Here is a 16423-nt window from a genome sequence, read left to right as displayed (position 1 = left end):
AGAGTAATTAGAATCAAAACTAAGAAAAGATCTAACTGAAATTAGGAAAGTAGAGAGTAATTATGAGATGATGAATTTAGAAACTTAAGAATTTAAAGGTGGGAAACTAGGGTTTCCAGGGATCCACTTGTAGATATTAAGATGTTTCCTTATTTGATTCAAGGCACTCAATTGGAATTGGAGTCCTATCCTATCCAATTGGAAGATATTCAATAAAATCAGATCTGAACTTCCATTGACCTACTTATTAATAGATGAAAGTTGTGAAGATTAGAAGTGATTCCATCACCTAACCATTCCCAGGGGACAATGGTAAATGACATGGTATGCCAATCAAACAACTAACATGGGAGAATTGTGAAGGATAGAAGGGATTCTGTTACCCATCCATGCCCAAGGGACGATGGTGAACAACGGGTTTCCTATTTTCACAAACTTCAATCAGAAAAAGAAAGTATTTGAAGATATTGCAATTCCATTGTAATTTTAGTCACAACAAACCATTAAACACTAAAAGTATTCCTTAAATATCAAACTAGAATCAAAGGAGTTCAACAATAACAAGAATCAAACAAGAAAAACATCCCAACCATGCTACAAGCTTCACCCCTTAACTCTAGCTAAGGGATCTACCCAACCATAGACATGATTGGATTAAAAACCTTAGAATAAAGTATTAAAAACTAAGGAGAAGAGAAGAAGAACTCTTGGGAAGCGGCTTTGCCCTTTTGTTCTACTTCTCCAAACCCTAGATATCCCAAAAAGTGCCTAGGAAACCCCTATTTATAAGAAAATTTTTGCAAACTCACAAGACTGGATCAAATTTATGCAGTCCACATAAACATTGCGTAACGCCTTCGATGTCATCGAATACCCTTCGATGACATCAAAGGAGTTTGAATCCATAAGTCGCGCCTTTTCACTCTTTCGTACTGCGTAAGTCTTTGTGTCATCGAATAGTCCTTCGATGTCATCGAACAAAGCTTTGATCCATCGAATAGGTCTTCGAGTCATTGAGAATGTGTCCAAAATAGTCCAGTGAGTTGCTTCAATTTCTTTAATAAATTTGATGTCATCAAGCAGTCTTCGATGTCATCGAGCACCTTCCTTTGAGTCATCGAACATGTCTTCGATTGATCGAGAAAAGCACCCAATATGTCCAACAACTAACTCAATTTTCCCTCATAAATTTGATGTCATTGACCAGTATTCGATGTCATCAAACAGTTCTCGATGGTACAATCTTTGTGATTTCTGCGCTTGTTCTTTCGACTTCCTTCCTTCTCCACTTGGTTTTCTTGGATCTTAGGACCTTAAAATCTTTAATCTTAGTCTTTAAAGATCCCTTCTTTGCTTTAGTGACTTTTGAGCACTAAATCCATACTTTTAGCACTCTTTTCAATCTAAGCCCTTAAATTCACCTTGCAACATGAACACATGTAAAATATACCATTAAGCCATATTATGTTTATAAAACCAAGAAATAAATGTGGGATAATATGTAATATTTGACCCTCAACACAACTCCTCACCAGCATTTTGCTAGTCCTGAGCAAAATATGTAAAAAATAATCTTCAATTTCAAGTTCAAAACCTTTTTTGGAGAACAATCTTTTGTGCAATCAAGTATGAATGAGAACGGACAAGACAAGAAGGTGAGATTTGAAAACCCTAGAGCCGAATCACATGGGTAACCAATCAAGTAAGTTCTTTGTCAATCAAATCAGAGTATAAGTTTATATACCGTATTTTTCACTTTGCTCAGTAAAAATTAACTTACTTTCCGTACGAATGCTATCGTTTCTTAATATTAGCCATGCTCATCACTTCAAGATTGGTTTGAACTCAAGTACTGATTCTGAACTCATCCCCTTTTCCTTCTTTTTCCAAATTTTAATTTTATATCGACGATCAATTTTTATCCATTCTTTATTTTTGCATTATTTTCCAGATTTTTCATTCTTTTTCATGACCTTTTTGTCGATCTCCTATTTTTTAACTGGTTCTTTTCTTCTTTTAATGTGGATAAAATTCTTTGGACTCGATTCTCACTATCTATCAATGATTCACATACTAACAATCAGAACGTCAAGCATGTCTTACAGAAGAAAATTGAATGTGTCCTATGATCTAAATTAACATGATATTCAAACTAACTCTACAATAATTATGCACAAGAACTTAGATGGTACGTTGCTTAGATGATTAGACTCCAGCAATTCAAGATTCAATCTCTATCTTATCATACTCAAGGCATTCTTAAGTACACAAGTCATCGCTTCCCAAACAGATTTTAACTTAAAACATTAAAAATTTTGCTCAAAACTGAGAAAAACACTGATTAGGGTACCTAATCCCCCACACCCCCCACAAAAATTCTTCATTGTCCTCAATGTACAAGAGATAAGCATGTAATGTAAATGAGGCAACGAAAAGAAAGGGAATGGTGATGGAAAGATAGTACCTGGAGGAAGGAAATTTAAAGTTTTTCCACAGATATCAGTTCAAAATGGGTTAGCACACAACAAAACTCAACAGAGTATAAGCAAACTATCCTAAAATAGCGGAAGCAAACAACCCTAGTCCTAAGAAAGTGATAAATTTATCTATACCTCCATCAGACTAGGAGATTAATCCTGGTAAACAAGATCACTCAGAGGTATGGACATGTCCTCTGAATCATATTTCTCAACAAATGACTTTAATTGATGCCCATTTACTTTGAATTCATTGCCATTGTCAGGATTCTTTATCTCGACAGCCCTATGAGGATACACATTAGTAATAGTGAAAGGGCCGGTCCAACGAGATCAGAGTTTTTTGAGAAAAAGATGCAACCGAGAATTGTACAAAAGGACTTTCTAGCCGAGCAAGAACGATTTTCGAAGGATGTTCTTATCATGGAACACCTTCATCCTGTCCTTGTAAATTCTCGAGTTCTCGTATACATCATTCCGGATCTCCTCTAGTTCGTTCAATTGTAGCTTGCACAACAAGCCAACGTTGTCTAAATCAAAATTTAGATTCTTAATAGCCCAGTAGGCTCTATGTTCCAACTCCACAGGTAAGTGACAAGCTTTCCCATAGACAAGTCTAAAGGGAGACATTTCAATAGGAGTTTTAAATGTGGTACGGTAAGCCCATAGAGCATCAGTCAATCAGATTGACCAATACTTACGGTTAGGGTTAACCATCTTTTTCAAGATGTATTTAATCTCTCTATTAGAAATCTCAGCTTGCCCACTTGTTTGTGGGTGTTATAGAGTGCTCACCTTGTGAGAGATGCCATATATCTTCATTAAGTTTGCGAATGGCCTATTGTAAAAATGTGAGCCTCCATCACTAATGATGGCCCGAGGCATTCCAAATCAGGAAAGAATGTTTTCTTTTAAGAATTTAATGACCGTCTGATGGTATTGTTCCGACACGGGATCGCTTTGACCCATTTAGTGACATAGTCTATGGCTAATAGAATGTATAAATTTTCATAAGATTTGGAGAATGGTCCCATGAAATCGATGCCCCAACAATCAAAGGCTTCAATGATCATAATGGGGTTTAAAGGCATCATATTTCTATGGGACAATGCTCCTAACTTCCGACAATGCTCACAAGCTTTACAAAACTCATGAGTGTCCTTAAACATAATGGGGCAATAAAAGCCACACTACAGAATTTTGGCCGTGGTCTTTTTAGTAGAAAAGTAACCACCACGGGCTTGAGAATGACAGAAGGAGATGACACTCCAGTGTTCATTGTCTGGCACACATCTCCTTAAAATCTGATCTGGGCAATATTTAAATAAATAAGGATCATCTCAGAAAAATTTACGTACCTCAGTGAAATTTTTTTCTTATCTTGCGTAGTCCAATGTGTTGGCGTGAAACCTATGGCAAATAATTAGCAATATCAGCGAACCAAGGTGAGTGGAAGACTCTAAACAATTGCTCGTTAGGGAATATGTCATTTATGGGTGTCGTCTCAAGGGAATCAGGTAGGTCAAGTCTCGAAAGGTGGTCAGCCACTACATTTTCTACTCCCTTTTTATCTTTTATTTTCAAATCAAATTCTTGGAGTAGGAGGATCCATCTTATCAAGCAGGGCTTAGCATCATTCTTTGAAAGAAGATATTTGAGTGCTGCATGATCAGTGTAGATAATGATCTTGGATCCGATCAAATAAGATCTAAATTTGTCCAAAGCGAATACTACGACTAAGAGTTCTTTTTCCGTAGTAGAGTAATTCACTTGGGCCGAATTTAGCATCTTACTTACATAATGAATAATATAGGGCTTCTTTTCTTTTCTCTGGCCTAACACCGCCCCAATAGCATAGTCAGATGCATCACACATAAGTTCAAAAGGAATGTTCCAATCGGGTGATTGTATAATAGGTGCGGTAGTCAACATGCCCTTGAGCTTAGCAAAAGCTTCTTGGCACTGCTCAATCCACTCATATGGAATGTCCTTTTAAAGTAGATTGTAAAAAGGACGAGAGATGTGACTAAAGTCCTTTATGGATCTTCTGTAAAATTCAGCATGTCCTAAAAAGGATCGCACGTCTCGTATACTTTTGGGTGGGGGTAAGGTAGAGATAAGATCAATTTTAGTTTTATCTACCTTAATTCCCTTGAATAAAATGATATGTCCAAGGGCTATTCCCTTACGAACCATGAAATGATACTTCTCCCAATTGAGTGTCAAATTCTTTTCTTCACATCTTTTCAGCACACATTTAAGATTTTTCAAGCAATCGCTAAAAGATGGACCAAAGACAAAGAAGTCATCCATGAAGACCTCTAGATATTGTCCCACCATGTCAAAAAAAAAATACTCATCATACATCGCTGAAAGGTGGCAGGGGCATTACATAGTCCGAATGGCACCCTTCGATTAGCAAAGGTGCCAAAAGGACATGTAAACATGGTATTTTCTTCGTCTTCAAGGGTTATCTCGATCTGATTGTAGCCTGAATATCCATCAAGGAAACAGTAATAAGAATGACCAGCTAGCCTTTCCAAGATTTGATCAATAAAGGGTAACGGAAAGTGGTCATTCCTCATGACGGTATTCAACTTCCTATAGTCAATATACATTCTCCAACTAGTAGTAACTCTAGTTGGCACGAGTTCATTATTAGCATTGGCTATGATGGTGATTCTGAACTTCTTGGGAACCACCTGAGTTGGGATCACCCATTAGCTATTAGATATAGGGTATATGATACCCACATCTAATAGCTTAAGAACCTCAGCCTTAACCACTTCCTTCATGTTTGGATTTAGTCTACATCGTGGTTGCCGAGAGGTCTTCACATTATCATCTAGATAAATGCGATGAGTACAAATCGAAGGGTCAATTCCCTTGAGGTCCACAATCGACCATCCAAGGGCTCCTTTATGTTCAATGAGAGTAGAGATGAGCATACTCTCCTGTTCTTGCTCGAAGTGGGAAGAAATCACCACTGGGTATGTCTCATCTTAACTTAAATAGACATATTTCAAATTAGAGGGCAAAGGTTTTAGGTTAAGCTTCAGTGCCTTGAGGTTAGACGGTAGAGGCACTACATCAGTTTGGGGTAATTTTTCAAATTGCGGCCTTCACTGATTAGCTTCAAGTACAGGCGCAGTACCCAGCATGGTCCCCATCTCCCTAATCATGTCATCATCAAAATCATTGGAGTGGGCTAGGCACGTCTTAAGAGGGTCAGTGTAAGGCCCGTATCTTAGTCTGTACTGTTCCGTAAACTCTCCCGATCCTCCCCGTTGAATTTCGACCACTTGCGATACATAAACAGCATTTGTATGTGACCCTAAGTCACATCCCATATATCTAAGTCGGTTCAACTCAAAACTTATACCCTAGCGACCTTGCCGTCACCGCGGTTCCAACGCCACGTCTTGCGCACCGATGCGGTACATAGGCTAGGAGATGTGGGCCCACGTTTATCTCAAAGAAATGTCACGCATTTTGCAAATCCTGAGAGAATCTCTACAACCTATCCCATCAATCAATCAAGTCTAGTCAAGTAGTCAGCCCATCACTCAACCCATCACACCCATACCTCATATGTCACCTCTCTTACACAACCCATACCTCTCTTATACAAGCTACCCCCAAAGTCAACATTTCTCTTACACAACCCATACCTCTCTTACACAACCATCCCTCTCATCCCATCCTTCTTACACACATCACTTCTCTCTCATTTCACTCCAACCCATCTCATTCTCTACCATTACCAAGCAACTAAGGAGAGAAAGAACTCAAGATCAAGGCCCACTTCCTACCTCCAAATCTCACCATCTAACCCTTCAATCTTCATCATCCTCCATCAAAGAGTGAGCATAGGAGCTTAATATTCCAAGGAGCTAAAGAAGAGGACCTTAGGTGGGTGATTAGTAGGGTAGATCTTTGCTTTTGTTCATAGGACAAGTGGGGCCTACCTGTTGATGGTAAAGATCCCACTTTGGACCCTAGGTGTGGCCAATGGCCCACCATGATATGCATGTGTATTCCATGATGGGGCCATTCTCCATGGACCCCACCATGATGTTTAGTTGTTATCCATTTGATATAGGTCATCTAGACCTTCATATTAGTGGTGGAAATGGGATTTCCACCCTAGATTTTGATTTAGGGCCCACCTATTTTGGGACCCATTTTGATGTATGTATTGTAAGATCTAGGGGAGCTCATAGTGGCAGAGCTCCCCTGCCTCACGTCTCTCTCTCTCTCTCTCTCTCTCTCTCTCTCTCTCTCTTCCCTATTTAATGGCCCACCTTAACCTATGTATCATATCCCCGTCCACGAGATGGGCCCACCTTGCTAGACTGTCTAGCGGACGGGTTTGCTTCCTGTCCGTCTGGACAGGCCTGTATGAAGGAAACCACAAATATCAGTCTGATCCTAACCTTGGTGGGCCACCACGTGAACCCCACCTTGCTGATGTCTTGTGTCTAGGACGTCTAGTAGGCCTGGATGCTGGACTCTGGGTAGAAGCAAAATATATATGTGTATATATATATATAAGAGTAAAATATTCCTTGTGGGCCACACCCACGTGGGACCCACTTGATGTGTCATCTATCCACCATCCACTTTAATGTATGTGTTATATCCAAACCGTCTATCCGTGGGGACCCACATGATATATGTGTTTTATCTCTACCGTCCTTCCATCAATGGACACTACTAGACTAATGTCCAGCAGCCGTGGGACCCGATGTATTTGTTTTACATTCCCACCGTCCATCAATGGACACTGGAATCCCACCTAGTGCGTGTTGTCCACACGTGGGCACCCCATGATGTATGTGCTTCATCCACGCCGTGCATCCGTGGGACCCATGATGTATGTGTTCTATAGCCATCCATCTGCGAAGGTGCAGAAAGCAGCACGTCCAGGCTATTGATCGCCTGGACATAAGCAACTAGGTCGGCTTGACCTTCGAGCTGGTGGGCCATGTACCATGTGGACCCCACCTTGATGTATGTGTGTTATGTCCACGCCATCCATTTGAAATCCATCCAGACCATCTGTCCAAGATCGGACAGATCTAGCTGTAGAAAAAAATAGCCAATAGGCCCGTCTGATGGAAGGACACCAATTCCAGCCTCATTTAAAGCTGGCGAGCCACATGTGTGGACCCCACCCTGATGTATGCATCTCATCCTAGTTGTCTAGAGAGTGGGCCACCCCAAAACTGTTGTGGGCCTACATGACCGGCCGGTCATGCAGGCCTACCTGTTGGAAAATGTAAATATCAGCTTGATTTTCTTATTTGTGGGGTGGCCCACCTGCGTGGACTCCACCTTGATGTATTTTTTTATCCCACTGTATGAGTACAGGGCCCACCTCTATATGTGTTCAGGCCTCACCTGTTGTATGAGTGCAGGGCCCACCCGCTTTATGTGCAGGCCCACCTTGATGCCTGTGTTGTAAGCACACTGTCCATCTATTTTTCTAGGCCATAGGGCTGGCCTGCGAGGCCCACCATGATGTATGTGCTACAACCATGCTGCCCATCCATTTTCCCAGATAGTGTAAGGGTCGAGGGCCCATTGTGAGTTAGATTTTGAATCCCAAGTAGACCACACCTTAGAAACAATAGTGGTTAAATGTCCACCGTTGCAAACCTCCCTAGGGCCCACTATAAATCCATTTCCCATCTTTACCTTATTAGGCTACCCCAAATCATTGGGCCCCCATTGATATAGCAATAACCACCTTTATTGGGCTAACCTAAACCATTGGGCCCCGATTGATGCTAGCCCACCTTGTGCTTGTTGGGCCCCATTGGAAGCCCACCCGGCTATATGATAAGGTGGGTAAGGAAGCCCACTCATTGTGTGATTCACCCCCCTTACTACAGATGGGTGAATATGTGGTATCAGGTTTGGTATATCCACTTTGAACCTTACCTCGATATATGGACTAGATCCACCATCCTTCCGTGGACCCCACCAGGCGTTCAGGCTGATTGTTGCCTCTTATGTTTGATAACATTCTAGTGTACTTAGTTTAATAGAATACACTGAGAACATGCTTAATATTACATCATGATACATGCCCACACACATCATTTGTATGCCTGTTATGAGGAATGATTAATCATAGCATATGCCTTTGGGCTGAGACATTTATGGGACTCCTTGTGAGACGGAGTGCCCCACATGATCACGCGGTACGCGCAAGACTGACGCATGACTGGATGGTATGGCTCATGCATCTCGCATTTGTGTGACACGATCACTGTACGCCCGAGTGACATCAGGGCCATGGCCTCCAAATGCACATCGTAGATGACCAGATTGGATATTGAAAATACTTGGTTCTAGCACTATTGACACATAGGATGTCCTTGAGTGAAAGTCTCAGAACCTTTTTGGTACCAAGAGATGCTCTAACGTCTAGACCAAGTAGATATATGAGCGCACGAGTGCCGAATACCAGTAGGTCGCACCTCCCACTGTGTCATGGTCAGTTGGAAGGGGGTGTGGCCTTATCCACCCAAGTAAGGGGGTTGTAAGCTAGGCTGAGTTTGACTAACTCATAAATGGATCCACTATCGACGAGTCGGGTAGGTATTGGTAGACTACTGGTCAGGCAGATAGTATGGTCTCTTCCACTCACTGGGCTATGCGGCTAGGGAGACAGCAGTCAGCGTGGAGTGTACTAGACCCCAGTGATATCCCAGAGAGGAGCTGTACTGATATATGTACTTGATACGAGGATTGGCATGCTTGCATTGCATCTTGCACATGACATTGGCTACGTAAGCCCTGCATCGCATAACCTTGGTATGGCTGATAGCATTCATGGACTTACCAGCATTTTCGCTTACTCTGATATTTTATGCTTGGTACATGTATTGCACACACATGCACACACCTTCTAAGATTTTGTAAGCTTATGCACGACCGTTGCGTGTAGGTGACGTTGGATCACAGCAGCGCTGAGGCAAGAGTGCATATCGGATCATTTTAGTGCTTTTTAATCATCTTGTATTTTCCTTTCCTCATTATACTCAAAGTTTTTGATATAGTGGATATGTGGTGATGTTGTTTTGTGACTTGGTTATGCTTGTGGTTATGCTCCTTTACAAAAAAAAATTGTACTGAAAATCCTTATTATAGGATCCCAAGATCGGAATCTAGCGTATGGGTGCCGGAAGCCAAGAATGGGGAACTATGGAGGCCGTCGGTGCTGGATTCAGCAATTGAAAATTCTGTGAGCCCGGTTTCCGAGTTTGGGGCGTGACAGTCAAAGGAGAGTTCTATCTTCCATAAAAGAGTCGATCATGTTAATGTCGTGGAAATCATCATCATCCTCTGACTGTTTGCTTGAAATGAAAAATATGTTTAACTCCAATTTATATTCCCAAAAGATAAACTCATGACTCCATTCCTGCAATTAATAAGTGCATATGATGTGACAAGGAATGGGCGACCAAGAATGATGGAAATTTGAGTATTCATGTCCATGATGGATTGAGTATCCAGGATGATAAAATCTATCGAGTAGTAGAATTTGTCAACCTGGACCAACACATCCTCAATTATCTCTCTCGGTACACAAACTAAGCGATCGACAAGTTGTAATGTGGTCCGAGTGGGTTTTAATTCACCTAGACCTAGTTGTTCATAGACCGAGTAAAGAATCAGATTTACGCTCGCCCCTAAGTCAATAAGTGCATGCTTAATGCGGTAATTCCCAATTACACATGCAATGGTTGGGCTACCGGGATCTTTCTATTTCTGTGGCACATCTTGCTTTAGGATGGCACTGACTTTTCAGTTAGAAAGATTTTCTTTTGAATATTTTATCGTCTTTTGGTCATACACAAATCTTTCAGAATTTTGGCATATGAAGGTATTTGTTTCACCGCATCCAATAAAAGAATATTAACCTTCACTTGTTTCAACACCTCTAAAATGTCCTGAGAGTTAGAGAGAGGTTTTGGTGCAATCAACCGTTGGGAAAATGGAGCAATCGGCTTCCCTTGAGGTTCCGGTTCTAATTCTTGTGGGGTATGGCTAAATCTATCATTGTTGTCCTCTTTCTAGTCCTTAGGCTTTTCAGCCTTAACCGGAATGGTTTTGTCAATGGTCTTCCTACTCCTAAGAGTGGTGATAGACTTAGCTTGCTCCATCTGATTTGAACAGCTCGAGTCGCTAACTTCATATTGCGGTTTTGGATTGGGAAGAGGTTGAGCTTGAAGGCTCCCCTTGTTCCCAATTGTACTTTTAGTTTCAAGTCCTTGTATGGCCTTTGGGAGGTCTTAAAAGACTTGTAACATATCCTGATTGAAAGCACTTGATTTTGAAGATGCTTTAAAACTGGATCCTCCTGAGGTTTCCCTTGAATTGGAATTTGATTAGGGAATCCTTGAGGTGTAGCAATTTGGCCATTTCTCCAATTGAAGTTTGGATGATTTCTCTGGCTGGGATTGTACGTATTAGAGGTGGGCTCACTGAAAGGTCTTTGGTAATTATTTACAGCATTAGATTGCTCATTCAGTACCTCTTGAAAAGAAGATATTGTTAGGCAATTTTTAGTTGTGTGAATGTTACAAGCACAAATACCGCAAACAATTTCCTTACCCTTGTCCTTCTTTAATTCCATGGCCTCAAGTTTTCTGGTGAGATTAGCCACTTTAGCATTGATATCATCGTCCTCTTTCAAGAGATACATTCCGCCCCTCTCCTTAGATTGAGTCGGCCTTGACGTTATGCTTAATTTTGGGGAGATGTCTGGTGATTGTGTGTTTTCAGCAATCTTGTCAAAATAATCCCACACATCATCGATGCTTTTATTCTTGAATTTCCCTTATACATTGTCTCGACCAATTGGCGCATGAAAGAGGTCAGTCCATCATAGAAGAAATTCATGATGCGCCACATTTCAAAACCGTGTTGTGGGCATGAACCGACAAGATCCTTGAACCGTTCCCAACATTAGAAGAATGTTTCATCTTCCTTTTAGGTAAAGTTCATGATCGACTTTCTAAGGGTGTTCATCTTATAGTATGGGAAAATTTTCTTTATGAACTCCCTTGTCATGTCATTCCATCTACCAATAGATCGAGGATGTAGTGAATACAACCATGTCTTAACTTTCTCTTTCAAAGAAAAAGGAAAGAGTATCAGCTTGACCGTGTTGTCAGACACGTTAGGAAAATATAGAGTGGTTATTGTTCCATCAAACTCTTTCAAGTGTAGATATGGATTTTCATATTCAAGCGCATGAAATTTTAGAAGGAGTTGGATCACCCCTGGCTTGATATCCATGTGTCTCATATTTTCTGGAAAAACCATGCATGAAGGTGTACTTACCCCCGCCAATTGTAAATAGTCTCGTAAAGTACGAGGTGGGGGTGCTTGATGCACCTCATTCTCATCATGGACTTCCTCAACCTGAGGTTGAGGTTGTCTTCCCAGTTGATTAACTGGCTGATTGACAGCCATCACTTCAATTAACCATGAGGATCTCTAGTAGTGTCTAATCCTATGATGGATAGACAACCCCTCAACTAATCCTCCTTCACTCACAAGACATTAAGTGTTGTCACGGACCCACTTGGGCATGAAACACTCTCAGCCCTCAATTTTAGATTCTAACCTAAACCTAAAAAGGATATAAGGAAATAAGAATTTTGGAAAAATAAAGGAAGAGAATTAGAAAGAAGTTACCAAATTGGAAGTTCCTAATTTAAGATCCTGCAAAAAAAATAAAAAATAAAAAATAAAAAACAAAAGAAATCAGTTTCTAAAAATAGAAATTCTAAAATTAGAAAGTTTCTAAAAACAAAAATAGAAAGATGAGTTAGTTTTTAAAAGGGAAATAAGGAAAGCCCTAGTTTCTAAAAACGAAAATTAGAAAGTTTCTAAAATTAGAAAATAGAAAGTTTCTAAAAAGATAAAAAGTTAGTTTCTAAAATAATTTAGAAAAACCCTAATCCTAAAAATAAAAAGTAAATAAATCCTAATCTTAACCTACTTCCAAAACTATTCAATATCAGAAAAACACGGTCGTTAATCCCCGGCAACAATGCCAAAAACTTGTTCACCACCCTAAGTGTAGGGTTGCGATGTAGTAATAATCTCGGTAAGACCGAGGTCGAATCCATGGGGACTAATCTTGTGTATTTATTCTAAGAGTAATTAGAATCAAAACTAGGAAAAGATCTAACCTAAATCAGGAAAGTAGAGAGTAATTGTGAGATGATGAATTTAGAAACTTAAGAATTTAAAGGTGTGAAACTAGGGTTTCCAAGGATCCACTTGTAGCTATTAAGATGTTTCCTTATTCGATTCAAGGCACTCAATTGGAATTTGAGTCCTATCTTATCCAATTGGAAGATATTCAATAAGATTATATCTGAACTTTCATTGACCTACTTCTCAATAGATGAAAGTTGTGAAGATTAAAAGTGATTCGATCACCTAACCATGCCCAGGAGACAATGGTAAACGACAGGGTATACCAATCCAACAACTAACATGGGAGAATTGTGAAGGATAGAAGGGATTCCGTTACCCATCCATGCCTAAGGGACGATGATGAACAATAAGATTTCTTATTTTCACAAACTCCAAACAGAAAAAGAAAGTACTTAAAGCTATTGCAATTCCATTGTAATTTCTATCACAACAAACCATTAAACACATAGTATTCCTTAAAAATCAAAATAGAATCAAAGGAGTTCAACAATAACAAGAATCAAACAAGAAAAACATCCCAACCATGCTACAAGCTTCACCCCTTAGTCCTATGTAAGGGATCTAGCCAACCATAGACATGATTGGATTAAAAACCCTAGAAGAAAGCATTAAAAACTAAGGAGAAGGGAAGAAGAACTCTTGGGAAACGGCTCCGCCCTTTTGCTCTACTTCTCAAAACCCTAGATATCCCAAAAAGTTCCTAGGAAACCCCTATTTATAAGTAAAGTTCTGCAAAATTGCAAAACTAGATCAAATTTACGCAGTCCGCGTAAACAGTGCAAAATGCCTTGTATGACATCGAAGGGGTTTGAATCCGAAAGTCACGCCTTTTCGATCTTTCGAACTGTGTAAGTCTCAGTATCATCGAACCATCCTTCGATGTCATCGAATGAAGCTTTGATCCATCGAACAGGTCTTCGAGTCATTGAAAATGTATCCAAAATAGTCCAGCGAGTTGCTTCAATTTCTTCAATAAATTCGATGTCATCGAGCACTTTCCTTCGAGTCATCGAACATGTCTTCGATTGATTGAGAAAAGTACCCAATATGTCTAGCAACCAACTCAATTTTTCCTCATAAATTCGATGTCATCGACCAGTGTTTGATGTCATTGAACGGTTCTCGATGGAACAGTCTTTGTGATTTTCTATGCTTGTTCTTTCGACCTCCTTCCATCTCCACTTGGTTTTCTTGGATCTCGGGACCTTGAAATCTTCAATCTTGGTCTCCAAAGATCCCTTCTTTGCTTTGGTGACTTTTAAGCACTAAATCCATGCTTTTAGCACTCTTTTCAATCCAAGCCTTTAAATTCACCTTGCAACACGAACATATGTAAAATATACCATTAAGCCATATTATGTTTGTAAAACCAAGAAATTATAGGGGATAATATGTAATATTTGACCCTCAACAGAGGTCCCCTGTGAGGCAGAACTCAAAGAACTGTGAGGTCAAATCGGCAATATCCGCCAGGCCTACCACACCCAAGTACCGACCTCTGTTGAGGCTATGATGGAGGAGACTGAGCCGTCGTTTATCGATGACTTCATGGGAACCCAACTCCCACCCAGATTTCAAATGCCGCAGATCGGCCCCTACTCCAGATCTGGTGACCTGGCTAAGCATTTGGAATCATTCCAAGCATGGATGGAGTTCCACGACGCGTCGAGCTCAATTATGTGTCGAGCATTCTCCCTGACTCTGTCCAGAGCCACATGGAAGTGGTTTTAACAGTTAAAGCTGAAGTCCATCAGCTTTTACACGTAGCTCAACAAGACCTTCATCACACAGTTTATTGAAGGGAAAGATAGGCAAAAGCAGATGACTCACCTCCCACTATTACCTAAAAAGATAAGTTGCTAAAAGACTACATCGCACGTTTTAACCAGGAAGCAATGCAAGTGGAAGGCTATTTAGATCATATAGCCTTAGCTGCCATGATAGCTGGCCTTAGAGAGGGGAGATTCCTCTTCTCAATCGGTAAACCCCCCCCTCCCTCCCCCCCCCAACAACCTTAGTTTATCTCCTTAACCGAACTAAAAAATACTCCAATATCGAGAAGCTTTTTAGCTCGCGCAAGGCCACCCAGAGTGCCGAGAGCTTGATTAAGGAAAAGAGACGCAAGGAGGAGGTGCAACCGCAAGCTATCAGCCACAAAAGGAGAAGGGACGATGACTCAAACAAGGGTCGACGCCTAAACCGATGGTTGAAAAGCAGATTTTGCTCCTAAAATCCTTTAAACACTACTCGCGAAAAATTCCTCATGGAAGTTCGAGACGAAAAGATCTCGAGATGGCTGAACAGGATGAAAACTGACACTGACAAGTGGGATAAGCAGAAGTACTACCACTTCCATCACGACCAAGACCACACTACTAGTGATTGTTTCGACCTCAAAGAAGAGATCGAAGCTAGCATCGGCAATGGGCATCTGCAAGAGTATGTCTATAAGAGGAGGGAGGAACGACCAGACCCAAGGGCTGAGCAACAATGTCACAAGAATGACAATGAAGCTATATGAGAAATCTGTACTATATTCGGTGGGCCCGCGGGAGGAGGAGACTCTAATAGTGCTCGCAGGGTTCATGCCAGGAGAATATGTGCTGAAAGGTTGGAACATCATGTTAACCTTGCCAGTAGACCCCTGAGAGAGCAGGAGATGATCCCCAGCAACCTGATGTTCATTGAAGCACCCGCACGACGATGCCTTAGTGGTAACCATGATAATGTCTAACCATAAAGTGCACCATATCTTGGTGGACATAGGCAGCTTGGCCGACATCCTCTTTGTCATCGCCTTTTATAAGATGGGGATCGAAAGGTCCCACCTCCAACCCGTCTGGACTCCTCTGCTCAGATTCACTGGAGAGAGAGTTGCCTCCGAAGGGAGTATATTACTTCTAGTTACTGTATGAGAGGGAAAAAACCAAACTACGATGATAATTGACTTTCTAGTGTTGGACTGTCCCTCTATCTACAACGTCATCCTCGGACGACCATCTCCCAATGCCATGCGAGTGGCAGTCTCGACCTACCATCTTATGATGAAGTTCCCCACCGAATACGGTGTCAAGAAAGTCAGGGGTGATCAGTACGAGGCCCATCAGTGCTATTCTATGGCATTAAGTATAACATCCCAAATTTTCATGGCCAGAGTTTATACCCATGATCGAGAAAACTGGGTGTTAATGATGTATAAATTGGATTCATTAAAAACCACACCTTACTTTTTTCATTTAGATGATAATTACATCCAGATACATTTATGAAAGTAACATTCATGATAATAAAATCGATTGTATTGATTATTTCATTAGAGTAAAAGAATTCAGTAAATAATCAAATGCCCTCTCAATGGGAGCTCATTACATATATCAAGTTTGCAGCAGAAGTATAAAACTAAATTATAACATTATCTTCTAAATCTTTCAGTATAATCTTCCATATGGTGATGGTCCTCTAAATCTTCAATCTATGCATCGCATACATTATTTATACAATTGGAGAGGGTCAATGCCCTACTCATAGTGATGGTTATCCTTTAAGATTAATAATAATTCAAGAGATTCATAAAAGTAATGTAAGGATTCTGATACATCTCGTACTGCACTACTACGAGGGATATCAGCATGCATAAACAACCTACTTGAGATGCATGTCTATCAATGTGTGTGCGGCTCATCATACATAGTGATCAT

At 40.6% G+C, this 16423-nt stretch overlaps 1 non-coding gene across 1 annotated transcript; it reads left to right on the top strand.

The window, feature by feature from the left end:
• Positions 1-11409: 11409 nt before the first annotated feature.
• LOC131241794 (small nucleolar RNA R71) lies at positions 11410-11516 on the top strand. The gene has a single exon (XR_009169361.1). It is a non-coding gene; the product is annotated as a small nucleolar RNA R71 (small nucleolar RNA).
• The last annotated feature ends 4907 nt before the right edge of the window (positions 11517-16423 follow it).

The sequence above is a fragment of the Magnolia sinica genome, chromosome 3 (genome assembly GCF_029962835.1).
Source record: "Magnolia sinica isolate HGM2019 chromosome 3, MsV1, whole genome shotgun sequence".
In the NCBI taxonomy this organism is placed as follows: domain Eukaryota; kingdom Viridiplantae; phylum Streptophyta; class Magnoliopsida; order Magnoliales; family Magnoliaceae; genus Magnolia; species Magnolia sinica.
The sequence above is the reverse complement of the archived record's forward strand: the minus strand, read 5'-3'. Positions and strand labels throughout refer to the sequence as shown.